Source organism: Triturus cristatus, chromosome 9, assembly GCF_964204655.1.
Source record: "Triturus cristatus chromosome 9, aTriCri1.1, whole genome shotgun sequence".
Taxonomy (NCBI): domain Eukaryota; kingdom Metazoa; phylum Chordata; class Amphibia; order Caudata; family Salamandridae; genus Triturus; species Triturus cristatus.
This window is the reverse complement of record NC_140592.1, coordinates 799,276,200-799,302,247: the sequence shown is the minus strand read 5'-3', so window position 1 is coordinate 799,302,247 and position 26,048 is coordinate 799,276,200.

Here is a 26,048-nt window from a genome sequence, read left to right as displayed (position 1 = left end):
GAGCAACATGGCTGATTTTAGCCGGCTACACACCTCATCCTGACATTGAAGAAAGGACAGATGTAGAATTACTTGCTCAACTCAAAGAGTTAATCAAAATATGTAGACATTTGGTTCAATATGTCATGCGGGCTTTCACAGTCCAACCACCATTAACTATTCAAAATCCAGTCCTCATCAGGTGAATACACTAAAAATCACTCCACAGACTTTACATGCAGTCATGCGTAAAATGCCCACAAAACGTGAACAAATTCCATTCTGGATAGCTCAACAAATTACTCAAATCAAAGCAGTATTTCCTAATACTAGCCCTTATGAGAAACACAGAATTCTAACAATCTGTTTACCAATGGGGATCACACCACATCTGGAAAACTGCACCACTCGGGGCACAGTCTTTGCTGCAATCTACACAAAAACACATGGTGTTCCGTCGATGGCGGTAATACCTGATGTCCAGTTTCAAAACATATACGGGGCAGAACCTGCTCTGAATTTAGGTATGAAGTTACTTAAAAATTTCGACCAGGTCTCAACAATAATATTATCTAATATTAAAGGAAAAGCAGCATCAGTGGCAATCCGCCAGAAATTAAGGGAATTTGATGTAACCAAACAACCACAAGAACTAGCCAGAATAATTGAAAATTCCTATGAAGAATTAGGCAGAGACAGTTTGGGAGGGAAACCAGTTAAACTACAACTGTCTGAAAGTCCTGATAAGGTCTTTCCTAAAAACACTCCTACCTCTTCTAAAAAGAAGTTGGAAAATAACAAACAACATTCAAAAGAGAAAGATTCTCAATCCCGAGGCAGGTCTCCTCAAAAGGAGCCCACTGAAAGGAGGTATAACCTCAGGAACAGGGATCATTTGAGAAAACCTTACAGGTATCAATATACTGATACACATTCCTCTCGTACCTTTCAGATATCATCACAGACATCTGAAAGAAGAGGACGGTCAGAGAACAAAGAAGAACGAGTAAAGTCCAAAGACGATCAACATGTTCAGACCAAACCAAAAAACCAAAACCTCAATTCTCCAAAAAGAAGGTAGCAGGTCTGAAGATCAGACATGCCGAGGATTCTGAGAACACAAATCAAGAACGGAGAATGGGCTCAGACAATGTGTGACAGTGCAGCAGAAGTTACAGTAGCTCGCCAGAACCTGAAGGGGCTTCTGGAGACAGTGGACTTGAATGAGGAAATTCAAGTTGAAACTGCAGATACCAGGGTTACTTCTCTGCATAGGTTATATGAAATAACACTCCGGATGGAGGGAGAAATATCAAGAAAAGGAAAAGCACTTTTATGGGAGCGACTTTCAAAAGGGTTATGATATACTTCTAGCAGAACAAGACTGGCCACCAGAATTTGTCAGGGAGTGCCCACATGGCGAAGACATCATTATGCCAGCCTTCTCTAACCATGTTCCAGTACATTTGAAATATACTTATGCCAGGAAATGGGCAGTGGCCCAAGCCCCAGCATTATACAAAAATCATGTAGGATGGGATGAGGACTCACCTCACCATAAGATCCAGTTAATAAGTCAACCAACTGCACAAAGGCACTATCCAATTAAGCAAGAAGCTAAAAAACAAGTCAGGGAGATCTTAGATCAACTTGAATACCAAGGGGTGATTGAAACATGCACCTCATCAATGAACAATCCTTTGTTTCCTGGTTCCAAACCAAACAATACATATCGTCTAGTTTTGGATTACAGACACTTAAACTCTTGTTGTAAAACATTTGCAGTGCAAAATGCACACAGTACAGCATTAACAAACAACATTGTGCGTAAAAAGTACAAAACCACATTCGACATCTCAAATGGTTTCTTTTGTCAAACTATTGCACCTGAAAGTAGATATTTGACCGCTTTCTCAATAATGGGGACCCAGTGTCAATTTTGTCAACTCCCACAGGGGTTCAAAAACAGCCCGGGGTTATTCTCAGCAAGAGTAACAGAGTTACTACAAATTTATGATGACGAGGGATTGTCATAAGTCGATGATATATATCCGACAGACGATGACCTGGACAGACACTTGAACAGGGTGAACACCATTATATTGGGCTTCGCCTCTGAGGGTTACAAATTCAACTTTAAAAAGTCCAGAACTGCCCATCTCAACATCCTTTTCCTAGGATAGGAACTTTCAAGTGAAGGCAAAAGCCTGGCAGCCAACTTTTTAGAAAAGTGTGCGCTGCTCCAACCTCCAAAAACGCTGAAAAACTCACAGTCGATTCTAGGTTTCCTGAATTTTGGAAGAACATACATTCTAAACTACGCAGAGAGGGTTAAACCTCTCTACGAATTAATCAAACCTGATTTCAAAGCCACAACTTGGACACAAGAACACACAGAAATTCTGCGTTCACTTCAAGCTGACATGTCAGCAACAAAACACTTACAAACACGCGTAAACGTACGCAACTTAGTGATCCGAATCATTCCGGGTCAATGCGGATTCACCTACTTAACTTTTAACGAAGGTGAAAAAGTACCAATTGCATACAAATCACACTCGTATACACAAGCAGAAATGAAATTCACTTCTACAGAAAAGATTCTGAATGCAGTTCAAACCGCTGAAGCAAAAGAAAGAGCCCTAGCACAGGGGAAACGCATTATGGTCATGACTCCTGCACCAGCCTTAGAGGCAGTTACTAAAGCTAGCATTCAGAATGCAAAAGCTTTACATCCAAGATGGATACAATGGGCTAATTCTCTTGCTGCAACTGATGTTGAATATGTTTTTGATCCTTATTTAAAAACACAAGCATTCCTGCAATATGAACATGAATGTCCTCTGCCTACTGAAATTCTCCCTCTTGATTAGTACGGATTTATAATTTATACTGACGGATCTGCACAACCCACTACGAGGAGTAAACAAGCTTACAGTGTAGCATGCGCGATCGTTAAAGGTCGTATGCACAATAGCAAATTCAGACCAATGGTCACAAAAAGGCAATCTCTAGGAGATTGTACAGCTCAGCTGAATTGGCTTCAAAATGGTTTTAAAGATTCAAAAGGTGGCACAATCAAGCATAAAATGCTTTGGGAACAAGTAGTTCAGTTGCGAAACGGACTACAAAACACCCATGTGATACACACACTGAGTCATCAACGTGATGGCGTTCACGTTGATGGGAATTCATTGGCTGATAAAGCCGCGAAAGGAGCTGTGCAAATGACTTAAGTAGCTGCAATCACTCATTCAAAAACGAAAATAGACAGTGAAATAATGCTGGCTGTCAATGCTTCAAGCAAAGGCAGCGGTGGAGCGTTACCTAAAACATTTCCACTCAAATACTCATATATAATTGATGCGAACAATGTTCTGTTTGCTCGAATCCCTGGTGGGGGGGATAGGGTAAAACCAAACATGGAACAAAGAGCAGCTTTGATTTACGAAGCACATCTGGGAGAGGGTCTGACACATCAGGGGATCTCTAAAACAATTTTAAAACTAAAAGAGATGTACTGGTGGCCAGGAATGAATACACTGATTCACACTTTTATCAATAAATGCATAGACTGCAATAGAGAGCGCAGTACAGAATGCCACCAGGCACCTGTCTACAACGTAGCCAACCCAGTACAGACACCATTGTTAGACAGCATTAGACTATCTACATGCAGCCATCCCTGTGGACGAATGGAGTCCCACAAACAATAAATCAAGGTTTCTTTGGATGTGACCTCAGTGCTCGGCTGATGCTCGAACTGTTATAAAAGATTTGCGAGTCTTTATCGGCACATACGCAATTGGCACTCTACATTCTGACCAGGGTCCTGCGTTTAGCCCTCGAGCTTACAAAGAAGCAATGGCCAGTTTGGGCGTAGCATTGCGGTATTCTTCTCCATTCCATCCTGAGGGAAATTCTGTTGTTGAAAGAAAAAACTGGAACATAAAGCAGTCTATAACAGCTAGGGTATTAGGTTCGGGTGATGGGTGGGTCAAACACCTTTATGGGGTCCAGCGCGCACTAAACAACTTGCCAAGAAGTTCTCTAGCGGGTGTCACTCCATATGAAGTTCTATTTGGAACTAGAATGTTGGTACCGGACCTTGATATGCAAGACACCGTGATGGAAAATAAGAAATTTGATATCAAAGATCGTTTGGCTGTTTTACAGGACTTAAATGAATGAACTAAGAACGAAACAAAGCAACGTGCTCCTGAAGCCAACCATCACTGGGGAAAAAACGGCCGTCCTAGCACGGCCTGTCTGGATCCCAATGCTTGGTGATCTAGTCAGAGAAAAGATTGCGGACAAGAAGGAATTTGGGCCTTCTTACAGACAACCAGTACCTGTCCTAGCAATCCACGGATCAAGAACAGTACTTTTGCCGCCCCTTGCTGGTAAATAGGAGAAAAGGTTTGTGTCCATCGACCTGATCAAACCACACTGTGTGGTCGATACTATGCAGTAGGCCAAGTGGACTCTGCGAGAAATGAAGGACTAAGCAACAGAGCAATGGAACTCGTCCCTCTTGAAACCCAAATAACAGTTTGTCCTGATACACCTGTCTACAACGAAGTAACAAGTGATCAACTGGTTCTAGCGAATTCAACAAATCCTGATGCAATTCCAAGCATTGACAGAACTGCCTCTGGCTATTTCATGAACATTGATATGTTTTTGGAGGATCCCAGCGAACCTGAAACGATGCCAGCGCAAAGAACTTTCAAAGAACAGGCAACAGACTTTTTTAATCTCCTGAAAAAGACTTATCTGGTTTCACCATGGATTGAACAATGGATTGTTTTGGGAATATTCTTCTTTCTACTATGGTTAGCTCTGGTAATAAATCTGGGTATGCTGATAAGTGGAAGATATATTCAAATGGACACAGCAAGTAAAAGAGTGCCTTACTTCTCCAGCCACACAAATCATCCCATCGTGAAGCAAGAGACTTGTCAGCAGTGAACATCACAGCTGTTCCTATACATGATGGTATAGTTTGGGACCAAACTGAATATGACATTTTTGGCCCGTCTGAGCTTTTGAAGATTCCACATTTATTTAAGATTTCATTCAGTCACTTTATTATCTCTAGTACCTTTTCTGATGATTGGGACATCGAGACTGTTAATAACATGATGTCTGATCTAGAGATGTCTACAGTATTCACAAATCATGAATATTTAGAGGGTTCATGAGACTATGAACAAATGTATTGTTATAACCACTATGGTCATCATTTCTTGCATAAATCTGTACAACCTAGAAATGCATTTATGTATAACCAATGGGAACATTGTCCTACACCGCCAAAGGGTAGTTTGAAAACTTTTGCAATGAAATTTCCATATTTTTCAGGCTACAATTTGTCTAACCCAGAAACATTTTACTTTAAAAATGTGAACAAGACAGAAACGAAAAATATGTTAACCAATACGAAACAGATTTATTCTGCAGCCTTTATTGCCCAACTGTCTAGACAGGGTTTTGACTTTTGGAAAGACAACAATGAGACAAAATCTGTATGGGGTACAAAAGATTGGCAAGTACAGGGTGTAGGAGCTTTGTTTAGAGCCTGTATCATCCCTGAGCAAATTATGTTTTTGAATGACACTGTCCAGCAAATGTCTTGCCTTGGGTTAGCCAAGATCAAAGACATGAACACACCAACCACACCTATACCTGCAAGTAATAGCACTACACGGGGGGAGGTCGACGTACATAATATTTTGCATCACAACAGATCAGATCCAGAATGGAAAAAATGGTTGCTCTGGCCCACAGACACGAATAACTGTCAAGATCGATTCCTGAACAAAACACAAGGCTTTACTATCAATAGGCCAGACCCACACTTTGTTCAAAGACAGCCTCCAAGGGTAGTAGCAACATACAGTGTAGGGAAACTTTGCCTTGATTGGCTACAGAAAGCTACACTGAAGGATGTAAAACAACACTTAACTTTACTTCAAGAAGGCGCAGACCTTAGGGAATTCTTGCTAGGACCAAGAAAACCGTGTCAAAATCGTTTCATATATGCCGGTATCTATGCTGCTTATAATGAAGCATGGAAGGTTACCTAAGAAGAGACTGCAGAACGAATACGAGAAATTGATCGTATTAATTTCAAGAAAACTCTCTCTATAGTAGACAATGGGTTAACGACTCTGTCGTCCAGAATTTTTTCATTGGACAGCATTGTGTCATAGACATCATGGGACAAGACTTGGTTATGTTGCAACATGGTCAGTGTCAGCTACGTTCTGTCATGCTATTGGGCTGGACACTACAAAACCTGCGTGCAGGCTATGTGTCTTCACGTTTAATCAACACTACGTCACTGTTTTCAGAATTCAATCTCACTGATAAACAGATCAAACTGGCACAAAGGGGAGCAGACTACATTGTGCTGAGCATTGAAAAACTGGAAAAATTACCATTCACAGTGGCAGAAAAACCAGCTACTTAATGGCTCATACATGGTAAAATTACTCTGCCTGTTACAACTTTCCATTTTCAGTATTGCCTAAAACATATACCAGTAGGCAAATATGAAAGGTTGGGTAAAGGATACATCAAGACATCCTGGGATTTACCTTACACACGTAGATGGTGGAGAGGGGAATGTGAAGTGTTTCTTAGCGGAGAAAACTGTGAACACGCACCAAGCGGTTCTCTCCTTTGTCAAGGTATTAACTTACACGGGCCTGTGATGGTTCCACTACAAACTTATCCTGTCACCTGCAAGGTTCACCGGCTGCAGTGATTAATCCAATTTTTGGGCAACTTTCTAACGGGAGTTACATTATGTTGAATGATCGCAGCTGCTGTGACATGTTGCCAGGTATTCAATATTGGGTTACGGTTACATCCAGGGTCACTTGCTGTATGCAAGTCTTATTTCCACAAATAGACACAGTCTGGGAGTCGCCTTTATGGCCTTCACTGAACATCTCTTCTATACGAATTGATACTCTAAGCAGAATGAAAGCCATTCTTTTACAGAAAACAGTGCCACTGACCTCGGCCAAAGAAACCTATAATCTACAAGTCGTAAGGACTTTTGCCGAGATACATACCCTTTTGTATACAACCTGCCCTGTACATTTCTCAGAAATGTTAGGTCGTATCTTAAACATGTCTTTTACAAGCAGTATTATACATGTATTTAAGAACGTATGTGCAGGACTGTTAGCACCTTTTCAAGCAGTCCTCGGCATATTTCCAAACTTCGTGCACTCTGTGTTTGGCGGACTGCCGCTCCTTTTAGCATTCGTTGCAGGGATCCTATTTTTGATCCTACTGCTACGATATGGCAAGCCAAATCGCCAGCGACACCCAATTCACCATGGAGAGAGCTCTATTGAAGATGAAGTGTCATGAGCGCATCGTCCAAATTTTGGGTTTACCTCGTCTACGAGATTTAGGCACCACATGGTTTCTGTCATTCAGACCAATCTGGCAAGATTGCATCTTACCTGTTCTAAGATGCCTGCTCTGCGGTGAAGAATGCATGCTAGACATCTGTCTAATGCGCCCATCAGTCATGCCTACGGATATCGATACTCTGCTGGACCCGGTAACGGCCCATGCTCTGTGTTTTCCCCAGTGGCTACCAATCCTGATGATGGCATTCATTGAGATCTCACAGACGTAAATTGCTACTGCTGAGGTACGAGAAGAACCATCAGGCACGCAGGTAACATCCGATTCGAACATTGCTGATGCAACCAATGCTGAAGGCGATAGTTCACATCTATGTGCAGCTAATCCTCTAAACGAGGTATTCCAACTTTCACCTACAACGGTAGACTATTTTTTGTCTACAGGATTAGAAGATTTCATGTTTTCTCCAGGCCCACACACTGACTTTTGATTCAGGCACGCAGTGTTCCGATAAGACTCTGAATTTGGCCTTCATTCTTTTCAGACAAGGGACTAACTTTGGAACTTTATTCCTATGATTAATTTTTTTTTCTCCAAATTTGTATTTTTTCTTTTTTTGGCACAGTAATCTGAGAACAGAATTCTTTGATAATCTTCCAGGGACATTATGCCACCTTGTCACATCAACAATTGATTTGTGGTAACCTGATATGAAAAGGTTTCGGCCCCTTTTTCGTCTGTATTAACGAGCCATTTCATAATGTGTATATATTTCTGGCTCATTCTTTTTTAGCATTTCCAATGCACACATATGCTTAGAATGAAATATTGCTTTCAATATGTACAGCACCTTATGCATAGCAATGGTTTTGTAATGCATTTTTAAGGAAATATGTTTTTAGATATGTTTTAGCAAATCATGCGATACTCTCTTTTAGATATGTTTAGTATGTTTGGGATTTAGTAATGTCATTCATACGAAACTGGAGTGGGTGTTGTGTGTAGATTTAGATTCCGTATATAGGTTTCCTGATTTATGACCTTATATAGGTACAATTCATATTGCCGTTATTTAGGCATAGAAAATCCAGTCCTTATTTAGGCATTGTCCATGCTAACCAAATACAGGCATGGTCTCCTACACCCGTCAATCCATGTCACAAGGAGTTCTTGGAAAACCAGACTCTTAAGCCTTTAGGAATTTCCCTTGCTTGGATATTGATTTCTCCAAGAACTAATTTATTATGCATGAACATCTATCATCTATTCCTTAGGGGTCCATTCATGACGTTTTGATGCCCGACTTTTACGTCAATACAGGCATTCCTAAACACCTTCAAGGTATAAATATACCTGCACTTGCCCTGGCAAACCACGGTTCCGGTACGGTTCAGCTCGACTGCATACTTGCGGTTCACCACGACGAGTTTGGAAGGAGATCGAGTTCCCGCCTGATGCACTGACAAGACGCTGTCATCCTCCTCGCAGAGAATCCAGCTCCAGTGTTTCTTTCTCTCCTTGCGGGGTGTTAGGTATCGAGTCCCGGAAAGAGATTCCAACCTCACACATTCTAAGGTATGGGGCAGACTAGAACTTAGAGAAACTTTTGGCAACTCTTGGCAAAACTAAAACTATAGCTAGCTATACTTTAGAAAACAGCACCTACTTCTTACCTCGTACTACACTTAGGTTAGGTGCACTGGGGTAGAACTATTTAGAAGTATCAGATGAGTATTCACATTTTAGCCTGTGTTATTTATGTATGTATTTTATGAATATATGTCATAGCTACAATCCATGCTATTGCAGTATTTTTTTATCTTAATGCTAATCCTGTACGTATTGTACTTCGCATCCTGTCTTACGATTGTAGCAGTTCATATCTCTTGCATGAGAAATAAGACTGTTCAATAAACCCCTTTTTATTGAAACGACCGTCTCTCTATTTCTGTGCAACTCTGTAGAAACGAAGCATGCATGATTGACTAAGTGAAACTGTTATCTATTGTTTCCACGGTTCTGAGATTTTTCCGACTCTAAGGGAAACAAAGTTGTCATGTTTATGCGGTTGTCAGAAACTAATCCCTTCTTGCATATTCGAGAAGTTTCTAGTGACCTCTGAGTTAGCTGGCACATAAGTAATTAAGTTTAATGTACTCGATAGAGACATACTGACCTCAGTCCTATGTCAAAACTATAGTGTATATTATTCCAATGCGCAGAGCCTATCAGGGATATAGGAACTACACTACAATGTATAAAGACTTACCAATCCACTTATGAAATGCTTGTGGTAATAAAGCTTGTGGGTATTAAAAATAAGGGGAGGAGAATTAGGCAATAGCCTAAAGAAAAATATTGCACTTAGGATGGTGTGATGTCCTCACCACACTGCTTGGCCCAATCAAATTACGGGTGAACATGGAATTGAAACATTTGGGGGTGGATCATACACTTGAATTTGGTATAACAGAGGTAAGTTATAGTTAGTTAGACACACTTGACGCTGAGATGCTGATGCTATGCTGCGATGCTGCCCGATTTTGCTGCAATCTGACTGAAGAATCCAACACTAGGGAAAATCGCGGCACAACCGAGGAGGTACATCTAGGAATGGGTCCGGACGAACCCCCCCAGAGAGAGTAGCACCAGAGAGGGGTGTAATGCTGGTGTTACACTAGAAGAGGTCACCTTCCCTGTCCTGAGCTGTTCCTGAATCTTTGACACTCTGATGTCGGGGTCCTCACACCATTTCTAGGTAAATATAGTTGTAGGGCAAATGCTCTGTACTTGCTCTCTGTCACTTCTCTCCTCAGGTGCTGTCATTGCAAGAATTTATCAATGCAAACTGATTATAAGCTAATTGTACTATTTTCCTGATGGAGATTTCTGGTATATTCATGTGTATATTGATTTGACTCACAAAATTATTAATTCAGATAAACTTTTAAAACTCCTGAGTCTGTAGTTCTTTAAAATAAAAGGTTTAATGCATTATTGTATTTCCTCCCTATTCTAATCTACTACTAGATCTTTTCGACAGTGCATTTACTCAGGAGACAGGAATGGTAAGAATATTGATGTAAAGGATTCCTAGGGTAAACAAAATTGATGACCAGTGGCTATTTACTAGCTCATTGATTGCATGAATGTATATGGGCCCAAATGAGTGTTGTGTGTATGAATGTGTAGAGCTGGTAAACTCCACTGCATCAGTGCCCAACGCACCTACACACAGCGTTGATGAGACTCACTTGGATTCTGGTGCACACAATCACTGGACAATCCTCACAAAGGGTTCAGGCTGCACAAAGCTCATGCACAACGCGTCACTGATCCTTGCTTGGACTCCAGGTGCCCACGATCACAGGGCATGCCTTACGAGGGTCTCAGGCTGTAACAGGCACGCACACACAGTGCCGCTGAGACTCTCATAGAAACTTTTATGTTCCTGTGTTTCTGCAACAGGGAGCCAGCTCACCTCAGGCCCTTGGGGATAAGTTACTGCAGGACACAGCACACAGCAAAGTCCTTTCAAGCAGGGGTACACGGCACACCGCAAAGTCCCTTTAGCCTTTCCTTGGTAAAAACAGCAAACTGCAGGCCAGCACCAGAACACACAGCAAGGGTCAGTCCTATCCTTTAGTCTCTTGAGTTGTTTCTTCCTTGGAAAAGGTCCTCTTGACCACAAAGTAGCTCCAATCTTGTTCACACTTGATCAAGCCATTCTCCAAAGTTCAGGGGCTTCAGCTCTCATAGTTATACCCCTCAATGGCTTTGAAGTCTGTGTGTTTCAGGGGGCACTGACCCCTGTTCAAACCAGTTCTGGGTGCCTCCCTGCCAGTGACACCTCTCTTCCTTTGATTAGTGGGGGTCTGGATTCTCAATTACTCAGCAGGCAATGGGCCAATTGTTTTATAGCAGCAACCCAGGCCTCTTCACTTCTAGGGGCTTCTCCTCCCCCTACACTCCAGATGCAGGTCAGCCTGTTGCTGTCTCACCTCCTCCCCTGGGTCAAGACATTCCCCAGATACTATCACTTTCAAATCCAGACAGTCAATTGACAGCCAGGCAGAGACACACAGAAATTTTAGAGCACAAAAACTCAGCCACTTCTAAAAGAGTGGCTTCTAAACACACAATGCAAAAACCACCTTCATAAAAAGATGTGTTATTACATTGTGAGTTCAGGCATACTAAACTTCACCTTCCATCGTAAACCTTTGGGAAGATAGGCTGGAAAACATATTACATGGCCTCCCCATTCTGTCCTATGGGCAAGATGGACTTTCAACAGTGAAAACTAAATGGAGATTTTTTCACTGTCAGGACATGGAACACACCTCAGTACATGTCCTACCTTTCACATGCACTGCACCCTGTCCAGGGGGTACCCTAGACCTACCATAGGGGTGTCTGATGTGCATAGAAAGGGAAGGGTAAGGTCTGGCAAGTAAGTGCACTTGACTGAACAACATGGCAGTTTTGCAAACTGCTCGCAGGCCCTGCAATGGCAGGCCTGAGTTCTCTTTTTAAAGCTACTTGTGTGGGTGGCACAAATAGTGCTGCAGGGCCACTAGTAGCATTTGCATTACCAGCCCTGGCACACATAGTGCACTTTACTAGGGACTTTACTAGTAAGGCAAACATACCAATCATGGACAACCAATTACCATTATACTTTATACAGGGAGCACTTGCAATTTGACACTGATCAGCAGTGGCAAAGTGTCCAAAGCATCTAAGTTGGCAAAACAAAATCTATCACAGCACCAAAAATAGAGGAGGTAGAGGCAAAAAGTCAGGAGTAATCATGCCACGAAATGCCAGGTCTAACACGAGTGGTGCAAGCCCGGAGCATCATTATTCCAATGTTTCCTTTCACAGCTTTTGCTGTGAGCAAAGGCCCCATGGAGCTGGAGGAGACTTCTACCCCCTCAGGCTCTGTAAGGCCTTTGTTTTATTAATTAGAACATTCTGCCCTCTAGGGGTGGAATGTTCTAATAGCCTTATAGCTCTCTGTAGCGGACTATCCTGGCCATTAAAGGCCAGCTCCCTTGTTAAAACGCCCTCGCCTCAGTCCTTTAATGGCCAGTATAGCCCACTACGGAGCGCTATATGGCCATATTATTTTTTCATGGTACACAGCAACATTTTGCCTAACAAATTATTGGTTTGAAATGTGCAATTCCCTTTATTTGGATTGCTCCAATTTAATCCCAAGAAGATAGAACTGAGATTGACTGTGAAGAGTGATAAATTAAACATTTCCTTCACAGTGACCAGAGTTTGTATTTTGAACAACCTTTTTTCAGATGCTCAAGTAGTGAAAAAAATCAACTTGTTAAAATTCACATTTTCCTGCTTAGGTGGATTCCTCAGCCTCAACTTTCTCCCCACACTTCTTCGTACGTATGGGCATTACTACCTGTAAATTTCAATGTGTGTAGATCCAAGAAATGAGTTTTCCCTCGGTTATCTTATGCAGAGCATTACCACTGCATTGCAGGAGTAAGAGGAACTTCATACCCTACACATATTACAAAAGAGCTTTAATTCACAGTAATTCTTCTCATTAATAAATTAAAAAACGGTGGGGATGAGCAGGCATCCATTTGATACTCCTTTATATATTGCAATGCCCTCAGTTATTTTCCCAAAAGAGCCAGAGCTTACTTGAGACGCTTTAACCTTGTGCATAAGGTGGATAAGTACTACCAGCCATGGAGCCAGGACTGCTCTGCCAAGCAACGAAAGCACCTCAGGTCAGTCAATGTCACTGAAGGCTGCCTTCGGGCCTAATAGGCCAAACTGAGGCTACTTCTTGGAAATGTAGAATTGTTCTGGATAATAGATTAAAATCAAGTCCTACTTTTAAGTGCTGCTTCAGAACGATGATTGCATGATAGTCCAGATCCCTTTATGATCATGGCAATCATGGATCGTATTCAGGAGCATCTTGCATTAAGAAGACTGGTTGTGTCTGGCACTATGCTCTGTACAGGACTGCAATGGCAACTCTATGTATGTCCAGAGCAATGATGTGATATGATAAATACAGCTTGGTCAACATATCATTTTCCAAATCTCCATTTCTTAGGGCCTTCATTGACCTGGGGTGTATACCAAATATCATCAATGAAATATTATCTTACAAAAATATTGTTGCCAATATATTGTGAAGGCACAATTATCTTGAAGGTCTGTGTACAAAGGCAAGTACATTTTGACGATATTTAAATCAGTATTTGTGAAACTAGACTCTGTCTCGTTATCTTTTGATCTATGAGATATGTTGGTTCTTAATATTTAAGTGACAGCAGTTTTACATGAAGATATTTCTTTCCCCGATATTCTTACATACAACCTGCCATGACTGAGTCATTTACGGTAAACTATGGGGTCTCAGGAGGGGTCTGTTGGAAGTACAATCAAAGGGAAATGTGGGTGATATATTGGAAAAGTAAAGATGTTGAAAATAGTCCCTTCTGGAAACACTGCTAGTGAATGGAGACAGCTGTCACTTAGTCAACATGATAAAATACGTTCACAGGTGCATGAGTACGTTGACTAACCCCCTGCAAATTGTTGCATTTTTTATTTAAAAAAACAAATTACTTTAGTTTCATCATGGCTTCATAGCTCGCAGTAAATGCAAAGGTCATTGCGTGGAGTGGCAATACAATTGTCTTGTTCTTGCATTTAGGCTTAGCAACACCAATATTCACCCCTAAAGGAAGCATTTTTACTCCATCGATTGATTAGCTTTCAGTAATCAAAGGAGGCAATGATAAACTTAGTCAAACGTGTTCCCAAAGTAGCCTTTGCCAATTATGCTTTTGGGTAAAGCTTTATTTTAAGTTCACCTAGTATCTCTGCCAAAACCTTAGATACATTCTTCAAAGTTTTGTTCATCCCATTTCACACGGATGGTCTTTATGGGGGCATAATCATTTTGGAAAATATTGCTTTTTTATTGTGAAAGAAGGCCTACATCCAACAACCAAGACGTCTGATAACTTTTGACACTTCTTGAGACTTTAACATGTATGAGCTATCAATTATCTATGGTGAAAAATGTGTAATCTACGCTGCTGAATCTATTCAAGGCACTTGAAGCAGTGCTTAATTTAAGCAGGTGGTTGCCGTCGGGGGGTACCGGAACTCACTTTTGAGGTCTAGATCTTTTTTTTACCTCATCAGACATTTATGGAGAGCAAGAAAGACAAAAATATACAAAGTAGAATGGAGAAAAAGAAAGAAGGAAACAGTGCTAAGAAGGAGAAAGCAGGATCATGCAGGAGTGAGATAAGAGGCCATGGAGTGGCTGGTAGTTAATTAAAGAGGAAAGAGGTGGATTCAAAGCTGCACACCCTTGGTATCAAGCAGGTTGACATTTAAAAGCACCAGCCATCAGTTTCTGAGCAGAGCCTAGGGCACTGGCATTCATTCTTTTACAAATTAAGAATTGACAACAAGTAGGATGGACAGCGGCGGCTCCTCCGCTATGGTGGAAGAGCGTCGCACACCCAGCCAGCACTTAAAAAAAATTGAAAATTAAAATGATAATAAAGCGAGCTTAAAACCCGTTTTATTTTCACTTATGCCGAGGCTTGGGGTGGGGCCAGGGTGATGACAGGCTAGGTTGGGAGTGCTGGGCACTGCTTTCACTGGGCATGAGGGTTTGGCCAGCCTTCCCAGGCCGGCCAAACCCATCTGCGCAGTGAAGTTCGCTCCAACCCAGCTGCATTGCTGGGTTGGAGAGAGAACAGGAACAGACTCCCAGTCCCTGAAGCTGCTCTTGCATGAGATAAGCGTCAGGATTGGCCACAGGTCAGGCTTGGGGCTTGTACCTGCCTGCAATGAAGAGGAGCACAAGAGCGCGCCGAGATGCTCGAGGGCAGCAGGGCAGCATGGAAGTTTTGTTTTCTTCTTTTTGTCTCCGTCTTTTCGTTTTCTCTCCATGTCTGTTCAGCTATGCTCTGTTTGCTCTGTATGTTCTACTGTCTTTCATTTCTTTCATTAAACAATTGTATTTTCTGTCAGTTTCTCTTCATTCGGGATACCACTTAACGTGTGTGCTCATTCCCTCTCAATATCTGAATGCTAATGATTTTTTTGCAGCTCTAGTTCTGTTTTTGGAGAGATGTTGGTGTGTCTAGTAAACCCCTGATCTGTGGGGTTCCGCAGGGCTCATCGTTAAGCCCTGCGATATTTAACATCTATATGCGACCACTGGCTGAGGTCGTCCGCCCATTTGGTATTAAGATCGTTTCCTATGCGGACAATACTCAGCTAGTGCAAAAGTTGGTCGCACACTGCTCGTCACACCAGCAAGTTGCCCCAAAGGACTGTGGTAAATGTAGTGGCGACGGCGAGTACGCCTATGCCACGATGTGTAAACAGAACAGTATGTGTTGCGTTAGCCATCCCTGGACACGTGTTTCGAGGTAGTTGCCTCTCGTCAGCAGGGAGCAGGTCAGTGTAAAGGGGTGCCGTGTGGACTGCCAAAATGTAATTAAAACAGGTCAAGTACCTCTCATGGCGCGCAGGTGCAGATCCAAGGCTCGTCAGCCCGTTGGCTCAAGGGAGCCGTAATAAATCATGCAAAAGTTGGTCGCACACTGCTCGTCACACCAGCAAGTTGCCCCAAAGGACTGTGGTAAATGTAGTGGCGACGGCGGGTACGCCTATGCCACGATGTGTAAAAAGAACAGTATGTGTTGCGTTAGCCATCCCTGGTCACGTGTTTCGAGGTAGTTGCCTCTCGTCAGCAGGGAGCAGGTCAGTGTAAAGGGGTGCCGTGTGGACTGCCAAAATGTAATTAAAACAGGTCAAGTACCTCTCATGGCGCGCAAGTGCAGATCCAAGGCTCGTCAGCCCGTTGGCTCAAGGGAGCCGTAATAAATTATGCAAAAGTTGGGCGCACACTGCTCGTCACACCAGCAAGTTGCCCCAAAGGACTGTGGTAAATGTAGTGGCGACGGCGGGTACGCCTATGCCACGATGTGTAAAAAGAACATTATGTGTTGCGTTAGCCATCCCAGGACACGTGTTTCGAGGTAGTTGCCTCTCGTCAGCAGGGAGCAGGTCAGTGTAAAGGGGTGCCGTGTGGACTGCCAAAATGTAATTAAAACAGGTCAAGTACCTCTCATGGCGCGCAGGTGCAGATCCAAGGCTCGTCAGCCCGTTGGCTCAAGGGAGCCGTAATAAATTATGCAAAAGTTGGTCGCACACTGCTCGTCACACCAGCAAGTTGCCCCAAAGGACTGTGGTAAATGTAGTGGCGACGGCGGGTACGCCTATGCCACGATGTGTAAAAAGAACAGTATGTGTTGCGTTAGCCATCCCTGGACACGTGTTTCGAGGTAGTTGCATCTCGTCAGCAGGGAGCAGGTCAGTGTAAAGGGGTGCCGTGTGGACTGCCAAAATGTAATTAAAACAGGTCAAGTACCTCTCATGGCGCGCAGGTGCAGATCCAAGGCTCGTCAGCCCGTTGGCTCAAGGGAGCCGTAATAAATTATGCAAAAGTTGGTCGCACACTGCTCGTCACACCAGCAAGTTGCCCCAAAGGACTGTGGTAAATGTAGTGGCGACGGCGGGTACGCCTATGCCACGATGTGTAAAAAGAACAGTATGTGTTGCGTTAGCCATCCCTGGACACGTGTTTCGAGGTAGTTGCCTCTCGTCAGCAGGGAGCAGGTCAGTGTAAAGGGGTGCCGTGTGGACTGCCAAAATGTAATTAAAACAGGTCAAGTACCTCTCATGGCGCGCAGGTGCAGATCCAAGGCTCGTCAGCCCGTTGGCTCAAGGGAGCCGTAATAAATTATGCAAAAGTTGGTCGCACACTGCTCGTCACACCAGCAAGTTGCCCCAAAGGACTGTGGTAAATGTAGTGGCAACGGCGGGTACGCCTATGCCACGATGTGTAAAAAGAACAGTATGTGTTGCGTTAGCCATCCCTGGACACGTGTTTCGAGGTAGTTGCCTCTCGTCAGCAGGGAGCAGGTCAGTGTAAAGGGGTGCCGTGTGGACTGCCAAAATGTAATTAAAACAGGTCAAGTACCTCTCATGGCGCGCAGGTGCAGATCCAAGGCTCGTCAGCCCGTTGGCTCAAGGGAGCCGTAATAAATTATGCAAAAGTTGGTCGCACACTGCTCGTCACACCAGCAAGTTGCCCCAAAGGACTGTGGTAAATGTAGTGGCGACGGCGGGTACGCCTATGCCACGATGTGTAAAAAGAACAGTATGTGTTGCGTTAGCCATCCCTGGACACGTGTTTCGAGGTAGTTGCCTCTCGTCAGCAGGGAGCAGGTCAGTGTAAAGGGGTGCCGTGTGGACTGCCAAAATGTAATTAAAAAAGGTCAAGTACCTCTCATGGCGCGCAGGTGCAGATCCAAGGCTCGTCAGCCCGTTGGCTCAAGGGAGCCGTAATAAATTATGCAAAAGTTGGTCGCACACTGCTCGTCACACCAGCAAGTTGCCCCAAAGGACTGTGGTAAATGTAGTGGCGACGGCGGGTACGCCTATGCCACGATGTGTAAAAAGAACAGTATGTGTTGCGTTAGCCATCCCTGGACACGTGTTTCGAGGTAGTTGCCTCTCGTCAGCAGGGAGCAGGTCAGTGTAAAGGGGTGCCGTGTGGACTGCCAAAATGTAATTAAAACAGGTCAAGTACCTCTCATGGCGCGCAGGTGCAGATCCAAGGCTCGTCAGCCCGTTGGCTCAAGGGAGCCGTAATAAATTATGCAAAAGTTGGTCGCACACTGCTCGTCACACCAACAAGTTGCCCCAAAGGACTGTGGTAAATGTAGTGGCGACGGCGGGTACGCCTATGCCACGATGTGTAAAAAGAACAGCATGTGTTGCGTTAGCCATTCCTGGACACGTGTTTCGAGGTAGTTGCCTCTCGTCAGCAGGGAGCAGGTCAGTGTAAAGGGGTGCCGTGTGGACTGCCAAAATGTAATTAAAACAGGTCACGTACCTCTCATGGCGCGCAGGTGCAGATCCAAGGCTCGTCAGCCCGTTGGCTCAAGGGAGCCGTAATAAATTATGCAAAAGTTGGTCGCACACTGCTCGTCACACCAGCAAGTTGCCCCAAAGGACTGTGGTAAATGTAGTGGCGACGGCGGGTACGCCTATGCCACGATGTGTAAAAAGAACAGTATGTGTTGCGTTAGCCATCCCTGGGCACGTGTTTCGAGGTAGTTGCCTCTCGTCAGCAGGGAGCAGGTCAGTGTAAAGGGGTGCCGTGTGGACTGCCAAAATGTAATTAAAACAGGTCAAGTACCTCTCATGGCGCGCAGGTGCAGATCCAAGGCTCGTCAGCCCGTTGGCTCAAGGGAGCCGTAATAAATTATGCAAAAGTTGGTCGCACACTGCTCGTCACACCAGCAAGTTGCCCCAAAGGACTGTGGTAAATGTAGTGGCGACGGCGGGTACGCCTATGCCACGATGTGTAAAAAGAACAGTATGTGTTGCGTTAGCCATCCCTGGACACGTGTTTCGAGGTAGTTGCCTCTCGTCAGCAGGGAGCAGGTCAGTGTAAAGGGGTGCCGTGTGGACTGCCAAAATGGAATTAAAACAGGTCAAGTACCTCTCATGGCGTGCAGGTGCAGATCCAAGGCTCGTCAGCCCGTTGGCTCAAGGGAGCCGTAATAAATTATGCAAAAGTTGGTCGCACACTGCTCGTCACACCAGCAAGTTGGCCCAAAGGACTGTGGTAAATGTAGTGGCGACGGTGGGTACGCCTATGCCACGATGTGTAAAAAGAACAGTATGTGTTGCGTTAGCCATCCCTGGACACGTGTTTCGAGGTAGTTGCCTCTCGTCAGCAGGGAGCAGGTCAGTGTAAAGGGGTGCCGTGTGGACTGCCAAAATGTAATTAAAACAGGTCAAGTACCTCTCATGGCGCGCAGGTGCAGATCCAGGCTCGTCAGCCCGTTGGCTCAAGGGAGCCGTAATAAATTATGCAAAAGTTGGTCGCACACTGCTCGTCACACCAGCAAGTTGCCCCAAAGGACTGTGGTAAATGTAGTGGCGACGGCGGGTACGCCTATGCCACGATGTGTAAAAAGAACAGCATGTGTTGCGTTAGCCATCCCTGGACACGTGTTTCGAGGTAGTTGCCTCTCGTCAGCAGGGAGCAGGTCAGTGTAAAGGGGTGCCGTGTGGACTGCCAAAATGTAATTAAAACAGGTCAAGTACCTCTCATGGTGCGCAGGTGCAGATCCAGGCTCGTCAGCCCGTTGGCTCAAGGGAGCCGTAATAAATTATGCAAAAGTTGGTCGCACACTGCTCGTCACACCAGCAAGTTGCCCCAAAGGACTGTGGTAAATGTAGTGGCGACGGCGGGTACGCCTATGCCACGATGTGTAAAAAGAACAGCATGTGTTGCGTTAGCCATCCCTGGACACGTGTTTCGAGGTAGTTGCCTCTCGTCAGCAGGGAGCAGGTCAGTGTAAAGGGGTGCCGTGTGGACTGCCAAAATGTAATTAAAACAGGTCAAGTACCTCTCATGGCGCGCAGGTGCAGATCCAAGGCTCGTCAGCCCGTTGGCTCAAGGGAGCCGTAATAAATTATGCAAAAGTTAGTCGCACACTGCTCGTCACACCAGCAAGTTGCCCCCAAGGACTGTGGTAAATGTAGTGGCGACGGCGGGTACGCCTATGCCACGATGTGTAAAAAGAACAGTATGTGTTGCGTTAGCCATCCCTGGACACGTGTTTCGAGGTAGTTGCCTCTCGTCAGCAGGGAGCAGGTCAGTGTAAAGGGGTGCCGTGTGGACTACCAAAATGTAATTAAAACAGGTCAAGTACCTCTCATGGCGCGCAGGTGCAGATCCAAGGCTCGTCAGCCCGTTGGCTCAAGGGAGCCGTAATAAATTATGCAAAAGTTGGTCGCACACTGCTCGTCACACCAGCAAGTTGCCCCAAAGGACTGTGGTAAATGTAGTGGCGACGGCGGGTACGCCTATGCCACGATGTGTAAAAAGAACAGTATGTGTTGCGTTAGCCATCCCTGGACACGTGTTTCGAGGTAGTTGCCTCTCGTCAGCAGGGAGCAGGTCAGTGTAAAGGGGTGCCGTGTGGACTGCCAAAATGTAATTAAAACAGGTCAAGTACCTCTCATGGCGCGCAGGTGCAGATCCAAGGCTCGTCAGCCCGTTGGCTCAAGGGAGCCGTAATAAATTATGCAAAAGTTGGTCGCACACTGCTCGTCACACCAGCAAGTTGCCCCAAAGGACTGTGGTAAATGTAGTGGCGACGGCGGGTACGCCTATGCCACGATGTGTAAAAAGAACAGTATGTGTTGCGTTAGCCATCCCTGGACACGTGTTTCGAGGTAGTTGCCTCTCGTCAGCAGGGAGCAGGTCAGTGTAAAGGGGTGCCGTGTGGACTGCCAAAATGTAATTAAAACAGGTCAAGTACCTCTCATGGCGCGCAGGTGCAGATCCAAGGCTCGTCAGCCCGTTGGCTCAAGGGAGCCGTAATAAATTATGCAAAAGTTGGTCGCACACTGCTTGTCACACCAGCAAGTTGCCCCAAAGGACTGTGGTAAATGTAGTGGCGACGGCGGGTACGCCTATGCCACGATGTGTAAAAAGAACAGTATGTGTTGCGTTAGCCATCCCTGGACACGTGTTTCGAGGTAGTTGCCTCTCGTCAGCAGGGAGCAGGTCAGTGTAAAGGGGTGCCGTGTGGACTGCCAAAATGTAATTAAAACAGGTCAAGTACCTCTCATGGCGCGCAGGTGCAGATCCAAGGCTCGTCAGCCCGTTGGCTCAAGGGAGCCGTAATAAATTATGCAAAAGTTGGTCGCACACTGCTCGTCACACCAGCAAGTTGCCCCAAAGGACTGTGGTAAATGTAGTGGCGACGGCGGGTACGCCTATGCCACGATGTGTAAAAAGAACAGTATGTGTTGCGTTAGCCATCCCTGGACACGTGTTTCGAGGTAGTTGCCTCTCGTCAGCAGGGAGCAGGTCAGTGTAAAGGGGTGCCGTGTGGACTGCCAAAATGTAATTAAAACAGGTCAAGTACCTCTCATGGCGCGCAGGTGCAGATCCAAGGCTCGTCAGCCCGTTGGCTCAAGGGAGCCGTAATAAATTATGCAAAAGTTGGTCGCACACTGCTCGTCACACCAGCAAGTTGCCCCAAAGGACTGTGGTAAATGTAGTGGCGACGGCGGGTACGCCTATGCCACGATGTGTAAAAAGAACAGTATGTGTTGCGTTAGCCATCCCTGGACACGTGTTTCGAGGTAGTTGCCTCTCGTCAGCAGGGAGCAGGTCAGTGTAAAGGGGTGCCGTGTGGACTGCCAAAATGTAATTAAAACAGGTCAAGTACCTCTCATGGCGCGCAGGTGCAGATCCAAGGCTCGTCAGCCCGTTGGCTCAAGGGAGCCGTAATAAATTATGCAAAAGTTGGTCGCACACTGCTCGTCACACCAGCAAGTTGCCCCAAAGGACTGTGGTAAATGTAGTGGCGACGGCGGGTACGCCTATGCCACGATGTGTAAAAAGAACAGTATGTGTTGCGTTAGCCATCCCTGGACACGTGTTTCGAGGTAGTTGCCTCTCGTCAGCAGGGAGCAGGTCAGTGTAAAGGGGTGCCGTGTGGACTGCCAAAATGTAATTAAAACAGGTCAAGTACCACTCATGGCGCGCAGGTGCAGATCCAAGGCTCGTCAGCCCGTTGGCTCAAAAGAGCCGTAATAAATTATGCAAAAGTTGGTCGCACACTGCTCGTCACACCAGCAAGTTGCCCCAAAGGACTGTGGTAAATGTAGTGGCGACGGCGGGTACGCCTATGCCACGATGTGTAAAAAGAACAGTATGTGTTGCGTTAGCCATCCCTGGACACGTGTTTCGAGGTAGTTGCCTCTCGTCAGCAGGGAGCAGGTCAGTGTAAAGGGGTGCCGTGTGGACTGCCAAAATGTAATTAAAACAGGTCAAGTACCTCTCATGGCGCGCAGGTGCAGATCCAAGGCTCGTCAGCCCATTGGCTCAAGGGAGCCGTAATAAATTATGCAAAAGTTGGTCGCACACTGCTCGTCACACCAGCAAGTTGCCCCAAAGGACTGTGGTAAATGTAGTGGCGACGGCGGGTACGCCTATGCCACGATGTGTAAAAAGAACAGTATGTGTTGCGTTAGCCATCCCTGGACACGTGTTTCGAGGTAGTTGCCTCTCGTCAGCAGGGAGCAGGTCAGTGTAAAGGGGTGCCGTGTGGACTGCCAAAATGTAATTAAAACAGGTCAAGTACCTCTCATGGTGCGCAGGTGCAGATCCAAGGCTCGTCAGCCCGTTGGCTCAAGGGAGCCGTAATAAATTATGCAAAAGTTGGTCGCACACTGCTCGTCACACCAGCAAGTTGCCCCAAAGGACTGTGGTAAATGTAGTGGCGACGGCGGGTACGCCTATGCCACGATGTGTAAAAAGAACAGTATGTGTTGCGTTAGCCGTCCCTGGACACGTGTTTCGAGGTAGTTGCCTCTCGTCAGCAGGGAGCAGGTCAGTGTAAAGGGGTGCCGTGTGGACTGCCAAAATGTAATTAAAACAGGTCAAGTACCTCTCATGGCGCGCAGGTGCAGATCCAAGGCTCGTCAGCCCGTTGGCTCAAGGGAGCCATAATAAATTATGCAAAGGTTGGTTGCACACTGCTCGTCACACCAGCAAGTTGCCCCAAAGGACTGTGGTAAATGAAGCGGGTACGCCTATGCCACGATGTGTAAAAAGAACAGTATGTGTTGCGTTAGCCATCCCTGGACACGTGTTTCGAGGTAGTTGCCTCTCGTCAGCAGGGAGCAGGTCAGTGTAAAGGGGTGCCGTGTGGACTGCCAAAATGTAACTAAAACAGGTCAAGTACCTCTCATGGCGCGCAGGTGCAGATCCAAGGCTCGTCAGCCCGTTGGCTCAAGGGAGCCGTAATAAATTATGCAAAAGTTGGTCGCACACTGCTCGTCACACCAGCAAGTTGCCCCAAAGGACTGTGGTAAATGTAGTGGCGACGGCGGGTACGCCTATGCCCCGATGTGTAAAAAAAACAGTATGTGTTGCGTTAGCCATCCCTGGACACGTGTTTCGAGGTAGTTGCCTCTCGTCAGCAGGGAGCAGGTCAGTGTAAAGGGGTGCCGTGTGGACTGCCAAAATGTAATTAAAACAGGTCAAGTACCTCTCATGGCGCGCAGGTGCAGATCCAAGGCTCGTCAACCCGTTGGCTCAAGGGAGCCGTAATAAATTATGCAAAAGTTGGTCGCACACTGCTCGTTACACCAGCAAGTTGCCCCAAAGGACTGTGGTAAATGTAGTGGCGACGGCGGGTACGCCTATGCCACGATGTGTAAAAAGAACAGTATGTGTTGCGTTAGCCATCCCTGGACACGTGTTTCGAGGTAGTTGCCTCTCGTCAGCAGGGAGCAGGTCAGTGTAAAGGGGTGCCGTGTGGACTGCCAAAATGTAATTAAAACAGGTCAAGTACCTCTCATGGCACGCAGGTGCAGATCCAAGGCTCGTCAGCCCGTTGGCTCATTGAACAATTGTATGTTTCTCTTCATTCGGGATACCACTTAACGTGTGTGCTCATTCCCTCTGAATATCTGAATGCTAATGATTTTTTTGCAGCTCTAGTTCTGTTTTTGGAGAGATGTTGGTGTGTCTAGTAAACCCCTGATCTGTGGGGTTCCGCAGGGCTCATCGTTAAGCCCTGCGTTATTTAACATCTATATGCGACCACTGGCTGAGGTCGTCCGCCCATTTGGTATTAAGATCGTTTCCTATGCGGACAATACTCAGCTAGTGGTATCCCTGGCACAGGAGGATAGCGGCTCTGCACAAAGGGGACTAAGGGAATGTCTGGAGGATGTGAAAGGATGGATGACGAGATCCTTCCTTAAACTTAACAGGGACAAAACGGAGCTGATGCTTTTGGGGCCCGCCGCCCCAACATCTTTCAACTCTATTTGGCCCCCCTGCTTAGGCACTCCACCGGCATCCAAGGATAATATAAAAAGTCTGGGAATATGGTTGGATAAAGCCCTAACTTTCAACACGCAGGCTACAAAGTTGTCTGCGACCTGCTTTGGCCTACTTAGGATGCTTAGAAAAGGGCTCCCACTTCTACCCATGGAGGCCAAGCAAGTCACTGTTCAAGGTCTAATTCAGTCTCGACTGGACTTTGGCAACTTCTTATACCTTGGTGCCCCTGACTATACACTTCGTAAGCTGCAGACCGTTCAAAGCTATGCCGCCCGCACATTATTACAGCTGCCACGGAGACTATCAACTAAACCCGGACTGAGAAGCCTGCATTGGTTACCGGTCCGGCAAAGAATCTCCTTTAAAGCACTGTGTATTGCCCATCAGGCCTTCTGGGACAAAGGACCAGCAATCTGCCAAAACTTCATCACTCATTACCATCCTAGGAAACAACTCCGCTCCGGCCAGGCCTTTCTAGCAACAGTACCCAGAATTAGGAGAACACGGGCTGGCGGCAGGATGTTTTCCTATAATGTCGCCAAGCTGTGGAATCTCTTACCTCCCCAACTCAGATCCAATCCCAACCTATTGCATATTATCAAGCACGGTGTTACAATTATCGCCGCTTTAGAGGCATAAAACTGCCGCTAAAGCGGCGATAATGAACTTGATTATATGCCTTTGAGAATTCCAATAGAAGCCCATGTTCTGGTGTGAACATGGGCTTCTATTGGAATTCTCAAGGCCATATTATCAAGCCCTTTATCGCTGCTTTAGCGGCAGTTTTATGCCTCTAAAGCGGCGATAATTGTAACACCTTGCTTGATAATATGCCCCTACAAATGTCCATGAACCCATTCTGGGACCAATAATGCATGGCGATTCCTGGAGAGATAAAAAATGACAGTCTCCCAGGCAACTTTCATAGGGTTATATTATCAAGGACGGCGTTAAAATTATCGCCGGTTTAGCGGCAGAAAACTGCCGCTAAAGCTACGATAATGGGCTTGATAATATGCCCTGAAGAATTCCATTAGAAGCCCATATTCACACCAGAACATGGACTTGTATTGGAATTCTCTGCGGCATATTATCAAGCCCATTATCGCCGCTTTAGCGGCAGTTTTCTGCCGCTAAACCGGCGCTAATTTTTAACGCCGTCCTTGATAATATGCCCCTTAGTGACTTGCCTGCCATGCTGTGAATGGGCAACCAGGGCAAGGGTGTCCACTGGTGTAACGAAAACCTATTGGTTCCCCCACTTCTAAATGGGGCAAAAGCAAAATAAATGTATGGTGATGTCCCTCCTCCACCGAGCTGTAAACGACTGCCTCCAGTTCATTTCCATAATTACTTCCAAGTTCGCGCCTTCTTCCACACATGTTCCTTATATAGGCCTGACCTGGTTCATAAAGAAAAGGGATGAACAACGCTGATCGATTTGACATTAAAACACCACACCTTACTTGATGGATTAGCAAGGCAAATGCCTGTCACCTGAAATCATCTAGAAGTGTTAAAACAAGGCTAAAGCTCCTTTCCTCCTTACCCCCCTTTTTCTTTTTCTCTTTTCCTTCCTACGTTTTTATACCAAAAGTTCCATATTCAACTATCTGTGATTCACTATTTCTTGTTTCCATATTGCGTAAGCTTTAATTTGTCTAATGTTTTTACCTATCATCTGTTAGCTACTTTGATT